The 14,888-nt window shown below is 41.9% G+C and overlaps 3 long non-coding RNA genes across 5 annotated transcripts in view; 1 reads left to right on the top strand and 2 right to left on the bottom strand.

Moving 5' to 3' along the window:
• LOC124303142 (uncharacterized) overlaps positions 1 to 14,888 on the bottom strand; it is a 74,918-nt gene that overhangs the window by 37,099 nt on the left and 22,931 nt on the right. The gene's annotated exons all lie outside the window — the stretch shown is intronic.
• LOC124303169 (uncharacterized) lies at positions 1,762 to 3,460 on the top strand. Its single transcript, XR_006907858.1, has 2 exons — positions 1,762 to 1,888; positions 3,057 to 3,460. It is a non-coding gene; the product is annotated as an uncharacterized LOC124303169 (long non-coding RNA).
• On the bottom strand, positions 2,698 to 13,778 carry LOC124303174 (uncharacterized). Its single transcript, XR_006907859.1, has 2 exons — positions 13,442 to 13,778; positions 2,698 to 3,385 (listed from the first exon to the last, which is right to left on the bottom strand). It is a non-coding gene; the product is annotated as an uncharacterized LOC124303174 (long non-coding RNA).

The raw sequence follows: 14,888 nt of genomic DNA, 5'->3' as shown, positions 1-14,888 counted from the left end.
TACACCAGACTATCTCACCCGAGTGCCTCGGATTTATACCTACCATTGTGCATCAACCGGACACTCGTTGTGCCCCCTTTTGTACTCCCTGCCCGACGTGCTCGTGTGTGTTTTTATACGTTTTCACGTACGGAGTCTTGGGACACTCGTTTCAAATAATTGTTAATTGATGTTGCAGATGTTTGTAGGTTAGGTTACGTGGTTTGGACTGGTTTATATAGGATTAACTGAAGTTTTTCTGAACTTGTGGCAGAGGATTTTAGAAATTTCGATCTGAAATTCGACTCGAAAGTTTCAAAATCATAGGAGTAAGTTGGCGGTGAAAAGAATTGATATAACCAAAAACCGAACGATAGCTCGCGATTTGGATAATGTTTCAAGGTCTTTTGCATATTGATTCGTTGCGAATAAAGTCGGGCAGAATTCTGCACAAAGTAAGTTATATTCAAGGCATAAAATTGTCCAATTTAATTGAATTTCGTGACTACGAGACAGTTTTTATTACGTGTAGAAAATCGTATTTGGGCGCCAAAATTCAACATGGCGGATGAGATCGCCTGCAGCGCTATTTAGAGCGGGACATACCTAACCGAAAGAAAAAAGAAAAAATTCTCCGACTTTTTTTAGCGCCAGGATGAAACTACGTCGCAATAACTCAAGGACGAAATGTTTTGGCCGGAATAAATGAACGTTGACCGCGTCAAGCGCATCGAAGAATCCTTAAAATTGAGCTGAGCGGGTTTAACAGATAAAGAAGAAGAAGAGCTGGAAAGGTCGAAGAGAAGGAGAGAAGAGAATAAGCGATAGGGGAGAATCGAGGGACGCGAAAAATAAAGAAACGGTTAGATCGTTGCACGCGCAGTGCTCGGCAACGACTCGACATGTACGATGAGGCGTCGCTTCGTTCCTTCGGCGCCGTTCGTCGCGACGGGAACTCTTACAAGACTTACGGATAGGAACCGCGAACAGTTGCAGGGTCGAAGTTTAGAGCTTAGCAAAGGCGCCGCTCGGCGGGCAGAAAAGGCGCATTTATTTCGGTTAGAGAAAGGCGTAGTTTTCTCCGAACGTAATAAAGCAGGGTTTAAAAAGCGCGCGTCGCGGAGCGTCTCGTTACTCGCTTGCGAGTCTGCGCAGTGAGCGCGATATAAGTACAAAGGCGAAATTACTCGTAGGTATGTACCTATTTGATAAACGACGGGACGCGTGTCGTTTTATCTCACTCTGTTATAAAGCTCGTATATTAATCAGGCCGACGCGACGCTCCCGTAAAGAAGACGAGAGAAAACTTTGGCGCCGTTCAAGTGAATCACGTGTCGCGAAATACACCGCAAAACCAGCTCGTAGAAAACTTTTTACATCCGTTCTTATACACCGTGGTGTTAATTAACATGAAAAATACGTTCAGAGAACGAACGGACTATCAATCATTACCAACGATATGTACAACTTGTGTGCTGGTGTTTGTCTCAAATCCGTTTAACGGTCTCGGCATTGATTATTGTTTTTTAAAACTGTTTTTTGTTTATTCAAATCTTATTCCTACCCTTATTCGTTGGTTCTTGTAATACCAAACTCGAATATTGAAAAGAAAGTCTATTCAAAAGAAATATATTCAGATCACAGAAATAAATACGAACGACTCCGTTGTAGTTATCGTTAGAAAAACAAACGGGAAAATGGAGAAATAAAAAATAGTAAGACGGACGATACTTGCAAATGAATGCAAAGCCATTCCTCGCCAAATCTATACCTTAAAGGATTCCTCGTCCTGCAGCTTCGAGGAACTTCTTCGGTGCGCGAATGAAATCCAGACGAAAAGTAGCAGCGTTATGAGCGAGAGTTTGATGGGTCTGACGGATGGTTGGAAGAGGAAGAATACATCTATAAGGTAAGTGTATAGAGGCGAGGTTGAGAAAGATAGGCGGTCGAAACCCCCGCATATCGGATGGCATTCCACAGGGCGAAGGAGGTGAAGAGGAAGGAAAGAAAAAAGTAAAATTTTATCTTTTGTCAGTCTCCGACTGTATAATAAAATACGAGCACCATTCGAAGTGAGCACCGCGCGGTTTTACCCACCGGTGTGTGAGCTCTGTGAGACCACGCATTGTGCGCACACACTCACACGTTTGTATACACACGCATTCACACATATGGAAATTTCTCACAAACAGCGACGAAACTTCACCCACAAGCCAGCAGCTAACAGTATATTACGTTTTGAAACCTGTCCAACTAGTCTGAGAGTTCCCGCTTACAGACGTTAATGCACAACGACAATAATTCTCCGGACAACTGCACGCGGTTCCGGAGCAAAGGAACGGAAGTCCTTGTGCTTATTGCGTGGGATCTGACCTTCGAGAGAAAGGTCGTATCACCATTACGCGTATTTCTAGTTTTTGTTGCCGTACGGTAGGTTGTTCCATAAAATAAAAAAAAAAAAAAAAACAATTTTCTCCTATCAATATCGATTCATCTTGAATATCTCTTAATCGATTAGAGTTAGAAATATTCGGTATCGGTAAATTTCCTATAAGAATCTGTAGTTAAACAGTTTATAGGTAAAGCAGTTTACCAGAAAAAAAAAGAATCCAAAAATTTTCATGTTTTTTTTTTTTCTACGTGTTATCAAATGGAAAATGGACAAAATAAACGTCATCTTTGAACATCAATATTAATACCTCATATTTGGCGGGGATATTTTATTTGAGATGCTCTACCGAAATTTTGACGCGTGTTTGAAAAAAGTGCGTTGTTTTTTTTTTTTTTTGTTGTAACACCCTATTACACCGTCATCGAATATATTCATTTTTTACCATAAAATAAAAGCACGATTAATAGTAGGGCCTGATTTGACTGAAAAAAAAAAACTAAACAAACAGTTTCAATACTACGATAATGAGAAAATGTTGTATTTACAACTATGTAATTGAACTATAACCGGTCATTCCTATCAAATTTTCTAGAAACTCCAACGACATTTAAACCGTTACTGTAACGATACCTATTTTTCTCAAACTTCCCGGTGACCTTAAGTTAACAAATATATAACTTCTCAGTGCTTGACTGGAATTGGCCGGCGGCTGGCCGGCTTTGCCGCTGATTATATACCCCGCGAAACGACGGACGGATATTTCTGCCGGGGCTATCCAGGTGCGTGGTTTTGGCTGCTGCTGGTTCTTCTTCGACCACCCACGTTCGCTCTGACTTAATCTTGGACGTCCTCCTCCTCTACGTCGTCATGGAACACCCGCTGAGCTGGCACACCAATTAAACACACTGTTGTTCATCCCCCGTATGTGTGTTTCCTTGTTTTCTCTCCATTGGTTGGATTTTTCACGTTTGTTAGCCGTGATTTTCGACCATTGCCAAGTTCCGCAACCGAGATCTACGGACAGATTTATTCCTGACTGATATGTATCAGATATCTGTGATCTATGAATAATAAAAACATGAAACTCTCTGACGATTTTCTCTGCATCTGCAACAATCCCAAAAATTATACGTTTTCTGCGGTATAGTTTCTGGTTTTTCAATATGAAAATATAGGTGGTGAACCCAGCTTGCTGGAATTTGTGTATCACAAAATGAAGAACCGGAAGTCAGAGTAAAAATTTTAAATCTTAGTTTACAGTAATATCGGAGATGATTGAGCGGACTTGTGAATGGACAGTCTTCGCTGAAATGACGAAACATTAATTAATCGAAAAAGTATTTAAAACTCGACGTCAATTTGCGTCACATGGCGATATTATTTCCCCCGATCCAAGCGGCGGGAAACGGCATAAAGCAACTTGGAAATCAAGATGAAATCGCGCGCCTGCTGCACGTAATGTATTTCCGTAACGTATGACGCAAGAAAAGTTTTGAGGAAATGAGCGCGAAATTATTCGATCCGAGGATCATGGGAGGCAGGGACTCGTGGCTGCGCTGCATAGCCGTGGTGGTGGTGGTGGTGGTGGTGCTGTATTCATCGGATAAATTTAGGTAGGTCAAGTGCTGTGTGACGATGAAAATTTACCAGAGGCAAACAGGTGTGTAACGGAGCACGCGACGCACGCCGTGGGCAGATCAGAGTTGCACGCATGCGCGAGTGTCGGTGGCACGCGTCCCCGAAGACGAGTGTCAGGAAGACGGCAGACAGCGAGGTCCAACGGCTCGATCCGCGAGTCTCCTGCGGCCTAAAGTCGCCTCCACAACGACCAGCGAGAGACAAATTTTTCCCAAAATGGTGAAGAAAAAAAAGAAAACAACGCACCAAGAGCTGATGAGATTTGTGAAAAAAGCGATTTTTAAACTTTTTTTTGGTAAATGTTCGACCGGTACAATTGGACATGGAATAAGGGTTGCTGTAAACCTTCCTCAGACGCAAAATTGAACGTTTTTGAAAACATTACGCGTACTGCATCGATATTGGAGAAAAATGAACGCGAGGCAGTTTCGTAATACACGAAATTTATATAAACTGGAGAAATGCCAATTGGACGAACAAAAATCACATTTGACTAATTTTAACGAGGCGTAACCGACGGTTGGGCATAAAACAAAGTGGAAGATTCATCAAGCACGAAAAACTCGTCACGCATGTTTCAAGATTTATTCAATCTTTTTACTCAAGGTCTGCATCACTGCACAACCAAAGTCATAAGAAAACGAATCTGTTTTAAATTGAGTCACTCGAAGATCGCTGTAGGACGTTTTTTATTACACGTGTAACTCAAAGTCGTTACCAATTTCAACAATATGTACACATACCAAGTTACATCTACATATGTATTAGGGAAAATATGTTTCCTCTCACGATGAGAACACTGGGTCAAAATTTTGGATCTAAGGCGTGGATCACCCGTATAATTCAACGATATTATTCTGTTCAGGGTTGGTAATGATTGGTTAAGTTGACGTAAATCACCTCCGACATTTTTCCCGTATATTATCGTGAACATATAATTTACGGCTGATCAGCGTGTTCGGAGAAGTTAATATTCAGGTCAAATAACTCGGGTGCCATCGGAAACGTATTTCGTGCATCCGTTATATCATACAACGCGATTCTTCTTGATCATGTTTCACAGATTATTGCTACTCATTTTGTGTAAACGAAATGCGGTAACGACACGTAGATCAGCGATAAATCACGTCTGCCAATGATTTACCGCAGTATCGTACGCGACTGTAAAATAGCGCGAGAATTTTCCGTGCTTTTCGAGCTTTCCCAAAAGTTCGGACTCGAATATCTCGATTCGTTGTGGCAGCACCCTAACTCGGTTGGATAAGCTTGGCTTAAGGTGAGGTAAGCCGGCTGATATAGCCCGGAAAAAGCTCCGGCAAACTCAGCGCGACGTCTATCGTCAGGTCGACGCTGAGCGTCGCGGACCGAAGCGTAAACCTACATAACAGCTAGATGGTCAGGAAATCGGATACTAAACGGTCAGCGTAAAAGCGTCGAATAAAAGTCCAGAGCAAAAGTCTTGGGTTGAGAGAAGCCTGACTCTGGTCCGATCGAAAATCGAGCTTGCAGTTTTCTTCGTGATCTACATTTCAGCAGTTTTCGGATAAAATGGAGTCTCAAACATTTCAGAAGCCTTTGATACAACCGGATTCAACGATTCGTCCAAAGATTCGAAAATTTGAAGCTTGACTCTGGTTTTTTCGTCCGATCAAAAATCGAGCTTGCAGTTTTTTTCGCGATCCGTATTTCACCAGCTTTCGGGTAAAATGGAAACTCAAACATTTCAGAAGCCTTTGGCACAATCGGATTCCACGATTCGTCCGAAGATGCGATAATTTGACGCAAACACAAGATATTGGTGCGGAAAAAAGCAAAACCTGAGTGACACGGCATTGTGCAATTGTTTTCTCGATTCTATACGCGTCGATCGTCGCCGTCCGCGTTTCCGTAGACAAAGTGGCATCAGTCCCCCGAAACGCAATTATAGTCCGCTTAAAATAGATGTTGACTTCTCGCGGTCAGCGGACCAGCCAGTGGATCACCACTTGTCCGTCACTCTTTGTACGACGCAGGTTGGATTGGTTTTGAAAAATCGTAATTGGAAGTCAACCGATGACAGAACAAACGAACTCCGATTCACCGGAGAAAACACGTTTCCACCTCTTGCCTCGGAACTTGATTTTATTTTCTCTGCACGAGGTTGACTCTTCAGTCGGAGTTTGCTCAAAGTACTTGAAAAAAAATTGCATGTCACACTTCCGCATCATTCATTCTTCGACGATGTCTCTGGAATATTTTCATCTAGAAGGATGAAATTTTTATCCATGTTTCGTCCCTCGGTTTAAATCATCTCGACATCGCCTAGCTAGGGGTGGAGTTTTCACGCTTGAAGAAATTAGATACCTCCGCAACCCATCCGTACGATGTTGGTTGTTGGTCTTAAGTTAAGGCAGAGTTTTGCGTGACCGAGTTTAATATTTGAGAAGCGTGGATCTAGCGATCGGATTCAAGATCCAGAGTGTTGGCAGCGGGCGAAGCTCAAACCCGGGTAGAAGCAACGTGGGTTGGAAATTTGCCAAATAGGATAGCCGACTGGCACCGAGTGACGCGTGGCTGAGATAGATCTTCCGCGTGAACCACTGGAAAGCACATCGCTCTGAGCATAAGACTTCAAGGTTCGTCCAGTCCCGCACTAGGACGATAAATAAACTGTTACGCAACTCGAATCTACTCGACGAACATCGTTTTCTTCAACTTTTACTCTTCTAGGTGGTTTCGATTAGAGTGGTTCTCATCCGTGCCTTGAAATTTTTCGACAACTTAAGGTTCGTCCGATATTTCCAACGGCTCGAACGGCTTCCATCGACACGTTCCAATATGATTCGGTCCACTTTGTTTCATCGAAAACGTCTGAATTCGGGAACTCCAAGTTCATTTCGATTCGGTATAAGGAGTCTCATCAGAAACTCATAAGTTTTGCATCCACCTGTGCGACTCGAGTTACATAACAATGTATTTTATACTCCCAGCGAGATCGTTTTACACGTGAAGTAAAACCTGACGTGTTACTCGTGAAATTTTCGCAAAAAATCAAAACGCTGTAGAAAAGACGCGAAAACGAACGTGATGCGGACTGCGATATATCGACACCGTTGACCAACTCGTCGTTGAATGCGATCGTGACATGCGTTTCGCCATGGATGCGTGATCGTTGTACGTATCCTATATAACGTGTGTGATTGCGACGTAGAATCAGGTACGACGATTGCGAAATCGTGTATTGTAATTACGCAGTGTGTGTGGATGGTGCGGAGGGGAGGGTTGAGGGCGATAAAGAGAAAAAAAGGTAAAATAGCGTTCATCTGGTGTGAAACGAAGGCAGGATAAGATATGCGCATATACGTGTACGTCTACCGTATACCTGTGTAGCTTACACCTATTTCAAAGCGGAGGCAATTTAACCGAGCGTAAAGTTGTTTACCGTTGAACAATGCTTTGTCCCTGTGCATTGTCTCCGCAATGACAATTGGTAGCTAGACTAGCGATCATGAAAAGAGATTTCACTGCCGATCGTTCCGACAAAGTGGAGAGTCGCCCGTTTCGAAAAAGTTCATCAACGCAACGATTTTCGCGCTGTTTCCCATGGAATTGTAAAGCCTGAAGCGTGAAACGCGTTCTTTCAAAAATTACACCGTGAGAAAAACGTATTTGATACCGTGATGCGATGCTGAATTTTCGAATTTACCCTACAACGGACTTCTTTATACAGTCGAGTGGCAAAGCGGGGACCTCGACCAGGCCGAAGGTCGTGGGATGATGGAATTGGCGAAGAGCGGAAGTCTCGTACGAAACGACTCGATTCTTTAACCGAAAGCAAATGCGAGGGAGTCGTTAATTTATCTCTTCTTGCATGCGCGGTGAGCACTAATTGCGGAAAAGTGCCAACGTGCGACTAACCGACATTCTTCGTCGAAGGCCAAACCTGGATAACCGTTGTACAACTTGTTTATTCTTGGACGGGGATTTTTCTGTTGGGAAAATCAACGATTAACCGCAGTTGGATGGATGCAAGCTTTGCACACACACACACACACACACCAGGCAGATAAGATCCGCAGATATCGGCTGGACAAGGTCAATAACTGTTGACGTATTGTTTGTTGTTTGGTTAATTCGACCGACAAAGCTCGTGAAAATACGCCTTTTTACACTGACCGATAATAGAAATCGAATCAGGCATACATATTTGCATTGGCAAACATTGTACCGTTAATAATGATGTTTTCAGATAATATCGATGTGATCGATTGTTAATTAGATTAGCGATAATCGTTGAAGGGAAAGAATTGTTTAATATTATAAGTATTTGTATCGAAGGTCGCAAAACAATTCCGCATAACAATATACAATTTTGTTGCAGAAATTATACGCCGCGATCAATCACTGTGTTTATACTTGATACATATCAGCACAAAGTAAAATATAATAAACGTAATAAAATCTGATTATTCAGTAACAGATTTTTCATTTCAAAAGAAAAATCCAGCACTCATTCCAAACGTGGAAAGGAAGTAGAAGAAAAAGAAGAAGATATACGGAGGTCAAATCAAGTTCCGCTTATCAACTATTTGAATTCGTAGACCAACTTCATGGAACTTGAGCGCCACACGTATGTTATGCAACGCAGTTTAAGATGCTTCATGTATTTATAATTTGATGAAAATATATCAGCTTAAGTAATTGCCTCGCGATGGATCTATAATACTCTGCAGTATCGTACCCAACGAATTATTTATCGTCGTCGATGTATGTTACGCGTATGCATACGTACGTACATGTATAGGCTTGTTGGCGCGTGTTAAAATGTGTGCAAAGTGCACGTGCGAAAATATACGGCACACACACGTGTTTGTAATATCAACGTATATGCATGTACGTATGTACGTTGAACTTAGGTGTATCGGTGAAACGATACAACCGTCGAGGAGGGAAGCGAATGGCAAACACCTGAGCCAACAGAGTTCGATCACTTCCATCGCTCGCTGGTCTAATCTCGCTTCTTTTTCCCCGTTTCCATTTCCCTCCTCTAATCTTCTCCTGCAGCCATCGGATGGCTGCGGTTGACATTGCTTTCATTTCAACCACTTGAGCCAGCTTCCCGACTCCTTTCCTACACGGACACGAGTCTGGAGGCACATAATTTACAACGCTGCTCAATGCCACCAAGATTGCGGATCACTGTTTCCTTTATCTCGATAAAGGGCAGTGGAAACCCTGCGGTGAGACTTGCGAAAAGGGATCCGAAGAGCACAAAGGAGTTATTAACTTCGCCCGAATGGAAGGTTGAAAGTAAACAGTGCTTTTGAAGGAATCAATTCAGGGGTCGGTCATTGGTCATTATCGACCCTGACCTCTTTTGGTTGTATCCGTTTGACGTTTAGTCATAAAATCATCAAAAAATAAATTCGCGATTGGTTTCAGTCATCGAGAAATTCGCAATTTGTACCGTCAGTTTGTAAGGTTGCAAAACAAAAAGGTGAATAATTGAATATATATAGAAGTTTCTGAATTGGTAGACTTACCGCACTGCTCAGGAGAAACTCCTTAAGCAGTTTCCAGCGTTATCTCATATCGAAACGCGCGGCGTCATTCGAGCACACCTGAGTGCGTTGGACTTTAGAAGTTCGCTTTATCTGCTTTTCCGTTCGACTTTACTGCTGCAGTAAGATGCAAGAAAAAAAAAAACCCGTACACAATGAACTCTGGACATTGTCCTCGTACCTGATTCTAAGCGCGGATATGCCGCATGTCGATGTCACAATCTGTAGGAAAGTGATCGAGGAACATGCTTCAGGACTTGTCCAAATGCGTCTGCCGATAACTCATCCTATCGAAGCATAAAGGTCGCAAATGCCGCAATTCAATGACGGATGAGTCTCTCCTTAGATTCACTCTCGCATTGGGATCAACCGTAACGAGAAGAAGGAGTATCATGGATGAAGAGAAATCGGAGAACCGGTAGATATCACTGACGGTCCAACTTGTGACACGGATGTTGGGATTAATCAGTCATGCGAGATGCTTGGGGCTACTTGAACTGATCAGAAGACAAGCCAAGCAGAACACGGGATACAAATGATCCATAGATCACGATTGACGAGAGGGGATTCGAAGATCAGGCGAGACTCGAAAAGCAATCATATCTCGTTTGTCCGTTCCGTTTCACTTCCTGGAAACTCCAAAGTACCTTCACAAGTAATTCGACCAACTTTTGTCGGAGCGACAAGTCGATGAGATTTATCATGCGGTTGAAAACGAACCAGGAAGCGTTTTAATCGACATGCCTCGAGTATCCATGGTGCTAATTTATAGGGTCCGTTTCGCGACCCTGGGCTGCATCCATTAACCACGTGCGGCACGAGACCACCTGCAACAACCAGCAGCGGTAAAAGATCTTTGTTGCAAGCGTTGCAGCAGTTGCAACAAGTGTACAGCTTTGCGCCAGTTGCCAACACCGACCGAGTCAAATTCCAAAGAATAACAAGCTGCGCGTCGGTGCCAACCGGAGACGGTGGCCTAGCTGGTATCTCCTTTGTCTCAACAAATTTCAATACCATACAGCGTGCAGGTAGGTATGCATGATTACAAATCCTCGCCCGTGCAGCGTTAAACGTGTAACTGTAGTAGGTACCTACTCCAAAACACTCGATCAATGTCACACTACACATACATCTATGATAATATCCCGCGCGTGGTACCAAGGCGTGCTTGTATTCCAGATAACAAATAATCGTAACAAATATTACACGTAACAACAACAACAACAACAACAACAACAACAACAACGACGACAACGACGACGACGATGCGTCTCGTTTACAGCTAGACTCAGATTTTTTATTGCATCTACTTTTTTTTTTCCTTTTTTTTTTTTGCCAATCGTCGAGCTTTCGAGTTTTTAAAGTAAAATTCTGACGCCGGATCGCAGCTTCTATCTGCATATTCTTGTTGCCGAATATTTCAATTTACAATATCGGGAAAGTGTTTTGTTCACCTAGATCCAGGAACCACTCGTTCAATGTGCACTGAAGATCTCGCGCAGTCTTGCACGTATGCGTATATTCGAGCTTTCAATGTGGATATTGCAAGTCTGAAAATAACCACAGCGATGCTAATAATATTTCCATTGGCGAAAGGATTGAAATATGTGCCGAGTTGATAAAATAAACGACGACGATCGTATATACATATATATTTAATATTTGTATATCACTATTTCGCGCGAGAACTTTGTTTTTGGCAAAAACCAAGACAGCTTTTTTTCTCCCGATAATTTGGTAATTTTGTAATTTGACTTGGCTAATTTTGTCTCTCTCATCGCTCTTACCATATATACGTAAGAATATTCTGTAATTGTGGAGCATAATAATTTTTTGTCAATTTGCCGTCAAGTAGAATAATAATTTTCAAAAATGGTGATGTAAGATTCGTGCTTGTATTGAGAAAAACTAGTCTTGCAAAATGAAAAAGAAAACGAGACAAGATGCGATTGATCGTAATCGATTCGTTTAGCGCTGATAAAAATGGTGTTAAAAATCGTTGGACTCGTGCAATACACCGATCGACGCTACGCTTTGTTGTAAATATTAAATAAAAATCAAAGGCGGTATAATAAAAGAATAGCGAGTTGGCACGAGGTTTCCCTGTGGTCTTCGCATGGTTCGCCTCTTTAACTGGGCCACCGGCGAACGTATGCATGCAAGTTTCTACGTAGAGCCGATGTTGAATACCGCGCGTATCCGCACGTACGTATAATACTTGGATATCATGTACGCATGTAGGTAGTTAGGTATTACACAAACGGCAGGCTTACCGGCCGTTCTAGAAGCTTGCGGAACGAGAAACGCCTCCAAGCTCGCTTAACTTTGCAACGTAGGTTACAAGCCAGATGCCCGCGGGCTTGTATAGCGGACACCAAACGGCCCCACGGCTAAAACCGAAATAGCCTCTTGTTTATCCCTTGCCCCATAACTCCGGCCTCCACCCAATTTTAGTACATTCATTTCTCCTCAAACATCGCAAAACCGTTTCGCCAATTACGCGGCCATGAGTCCCAAAAATATCAATTTTTTATACAACGATTAGATTATCAACAGGTGTGAATTCGTTTTTCACTCCGTCACGGCGTTCGGGTGGAAATTATTTCTAAAATTTTCTACAAATTTTTTTGTGAAATTGGGAAATTTCGTGCAAAAACTTGTAGATTTTTATGAAAATTTTTAATTTTTTACTACATAATCTACAAGCTACTGCAATTCTTTTATCAACGAAAATTAACAATTCTTTACGAAAAACTATAGTTATATGCATATTTACAATTTTCTAAGAAACAATACGAAACGTTTGTAGAAATTTTCACCAGATAACTTGTTAGGATAAGTAATGTTACGTTCACGTTGATTAGGTAATACACCTAATTGACGACATACTGAAACCGCTGATAAATAGTTGTCGAAAATTATTATCGCACCGCGGTGCAAGGTTCGCGAATCTTTTCGATAAGCGCACTGATCGTACAAATCAGCTGACACTTCAGGGTGAGCTTATTAACTATACGCGATTCTTAATGATGTCGAAACTGCTAAATTAACTGTTCCATCGACCGAGTAGATTTATTGATCCTGAAACCCGCGGTTGCAGTGACCAGATATAAAATTGGACAAGTCCCAGAGCCGGAAATGCCGCGCGATCGCGAATCGGAGATGCTATGTATATATATATATAATTACACATACGTATACCTATACATAGATGTGTATAGGTTCTCTTACGTTGGAGAGCACGTGCACGCAACTTTCGATGCCTTGTAATGGCTCTGCGCTTACTCTTTATTTCTAACCACTTCACTCGTTCTAACTTCAACTCCGAGAGATCTTGTGTTGTTTCCCCACCTCCTCCCGCCCCCCTTCGCATTCGTATAATTAGCTATTTCCGTCAACGAAATTTTCGTTTTTTTTTCTCTCTCTTTCTCTTGCATACATGGCATAATTGTACAAAATTTGCATTCAACAAGATTAACGAATTTAATGTTAGTATGTTATTGACCAAACGTTACTGATCCTGTAATTATAGTGTATACATAAGAATATTGAGAAACTGAAATATGTAAGGTATCGATGAAAGATGGAACATAGTTTTATAGTAACGATTAGCGAAGCGTAAAAAAAAATTTTAACTCTGTAACAGAGGTAAGGAAAAAAAAAGCAAACTATAAAAAAAAATCTCTGCTTGTTGCACTTACGTGTTTTATATTTCCTGTAACTAATTGTTTTTCGATCGATCGTAATCGTTTTGTCGATTAATCGATTAATCAAAGTTGCTTAATAATAATTCTGCAAGTCGGTCAATCGATATATGAATAAAAACCGTCCGTTAATCGATTAGTTGGAAAAAACGATTAATCGATGAATCGCACAGCACTATTATACGTACCAAGGCAGACTCTGAATCTCTTTTCGCTTCGTCCCTACGTTATTAATTAACGTATATTACATTAAACCAAACTTGTAACAAGAATCAGTAATCTAAACTTCCGTTTCTCCTTTTCTTTTTTTTTTTTTTTTTCTTTTCTTCTTTCTTATTACAGAGCGAATTGCGAAAGAGATCGGTGGCTCGAGGCACAAGCGGTCCAGCGAAGCCGGAGGCTGAGGTCGTTTTGAAATATGTTGCGGGTCGCCACCGGCTGAGCAGCTTAAGGGAAACGGAAAGAGCCTGGCGACCACCACGACCACCGGTAGTCCGGGCGGCGGTTCGGCTTGGCAGCCTAAGATTTTGCGGTCCAGATGTTATGACGTAGAGGGGATTTCCTTCCACCGGTAAAGCGGACGCCGGTCGTCGCGACGCCCGGCGCAACCAAACCCACGTGCGCGGCGCACGCGTTAAATTAGATGCTAATGCTCGTACGATACTCACGGTTTATTATCCAATCACGAACTGAGCCTCGAGAGAAGTTCGTCTTTGTCATCCAGGAACAATAAAAAACTAAAAAAAAAAAAAAATAGTAATTCTCAATCCGAAATTGATGAAAACATCGTTGTCAAGTTTCATGTATAATCAGAAACTCTCGAAGGATTTTTTTTTTGGATTTGAAACGAGTTTGAGTATGGCTTCGAAACATATCGATGAGACGCGAAACTTGTGAACGAATTTTAAACAAACGGAATAAAGTTTTCGATAAAATCGGATAGTGTATTTTTGAAAATCTGCTGTTGGGTATACCAAGTTCGGAAATTGTAACTGTTGTTATAAATTGCTAAGTGAATAATCAATTTCTTGACTTTTTCAGACGTATTTTTATTTTAAATGATATTCATCCAAACAATATCCTGACAATGAGGTAAATAATTTTATCGACCTGAGAATATATTCCAAGCTTCGGTACGAAAATTTTCAACTCAATCCGATCTTCGTTCTATTCTGTTCATTTTTCTTCCGCAACTGCATCTTTATTTGCGCCGAGCAAGACTTTCACTCGTTTATTGTACAACTTAACCTCAAATATTGACGATAACTCGACACGTACAAATATGAACACCGATATCGTTATACATATCCGGGTTGCGCGTTACAAAACGGAATTTGCGTTACGATAAAAAGAAATTAAAAAGCGACCAAGCGGTTGTTGGGTTTTATAAAATAGACGTTAATCCCGCGAAAAGTCGCGCGACTCGCAATCAGCCACCCTACCCATAATGCACCGGTTTTAACAGTTGCGCGCGCAACTCGCACGGCCGGTCCGTTGTCCCCTTTGTTTTAAGTTTATCTTTAGTGCAACCACCTTGTGAGCTCGCCTGGGGTTTTCTTATCTTCGTTTTGTCCCTCTGCATCCCCGCTTCGCCCCGTCGCGCTGTCGTCAACCACCCTTCTCTTCTCCTCCTTT

This window comes from Neodiprion virginianus, chromosome 1, assembly GCF_021901495.1.
Source record: "Neodiprion virginianus isolate iyNeoVirg1 chromosome 1, iyNeoVirg1.1, whole genome shotgun sequence".
In the NCBI taxonomy this organism is placed as follows: domain Eukaryota; kingdom Metazoa; phylum Arthropoda; class Insecta; order Hymenoptera; family Diprionidae; genus Neodiprion; species Neodiprion virginianus.
Note: the sequence above shows the minus strand (reverse complement) of the source record. Positions and strands in the feature narration are given on the sequence as shown.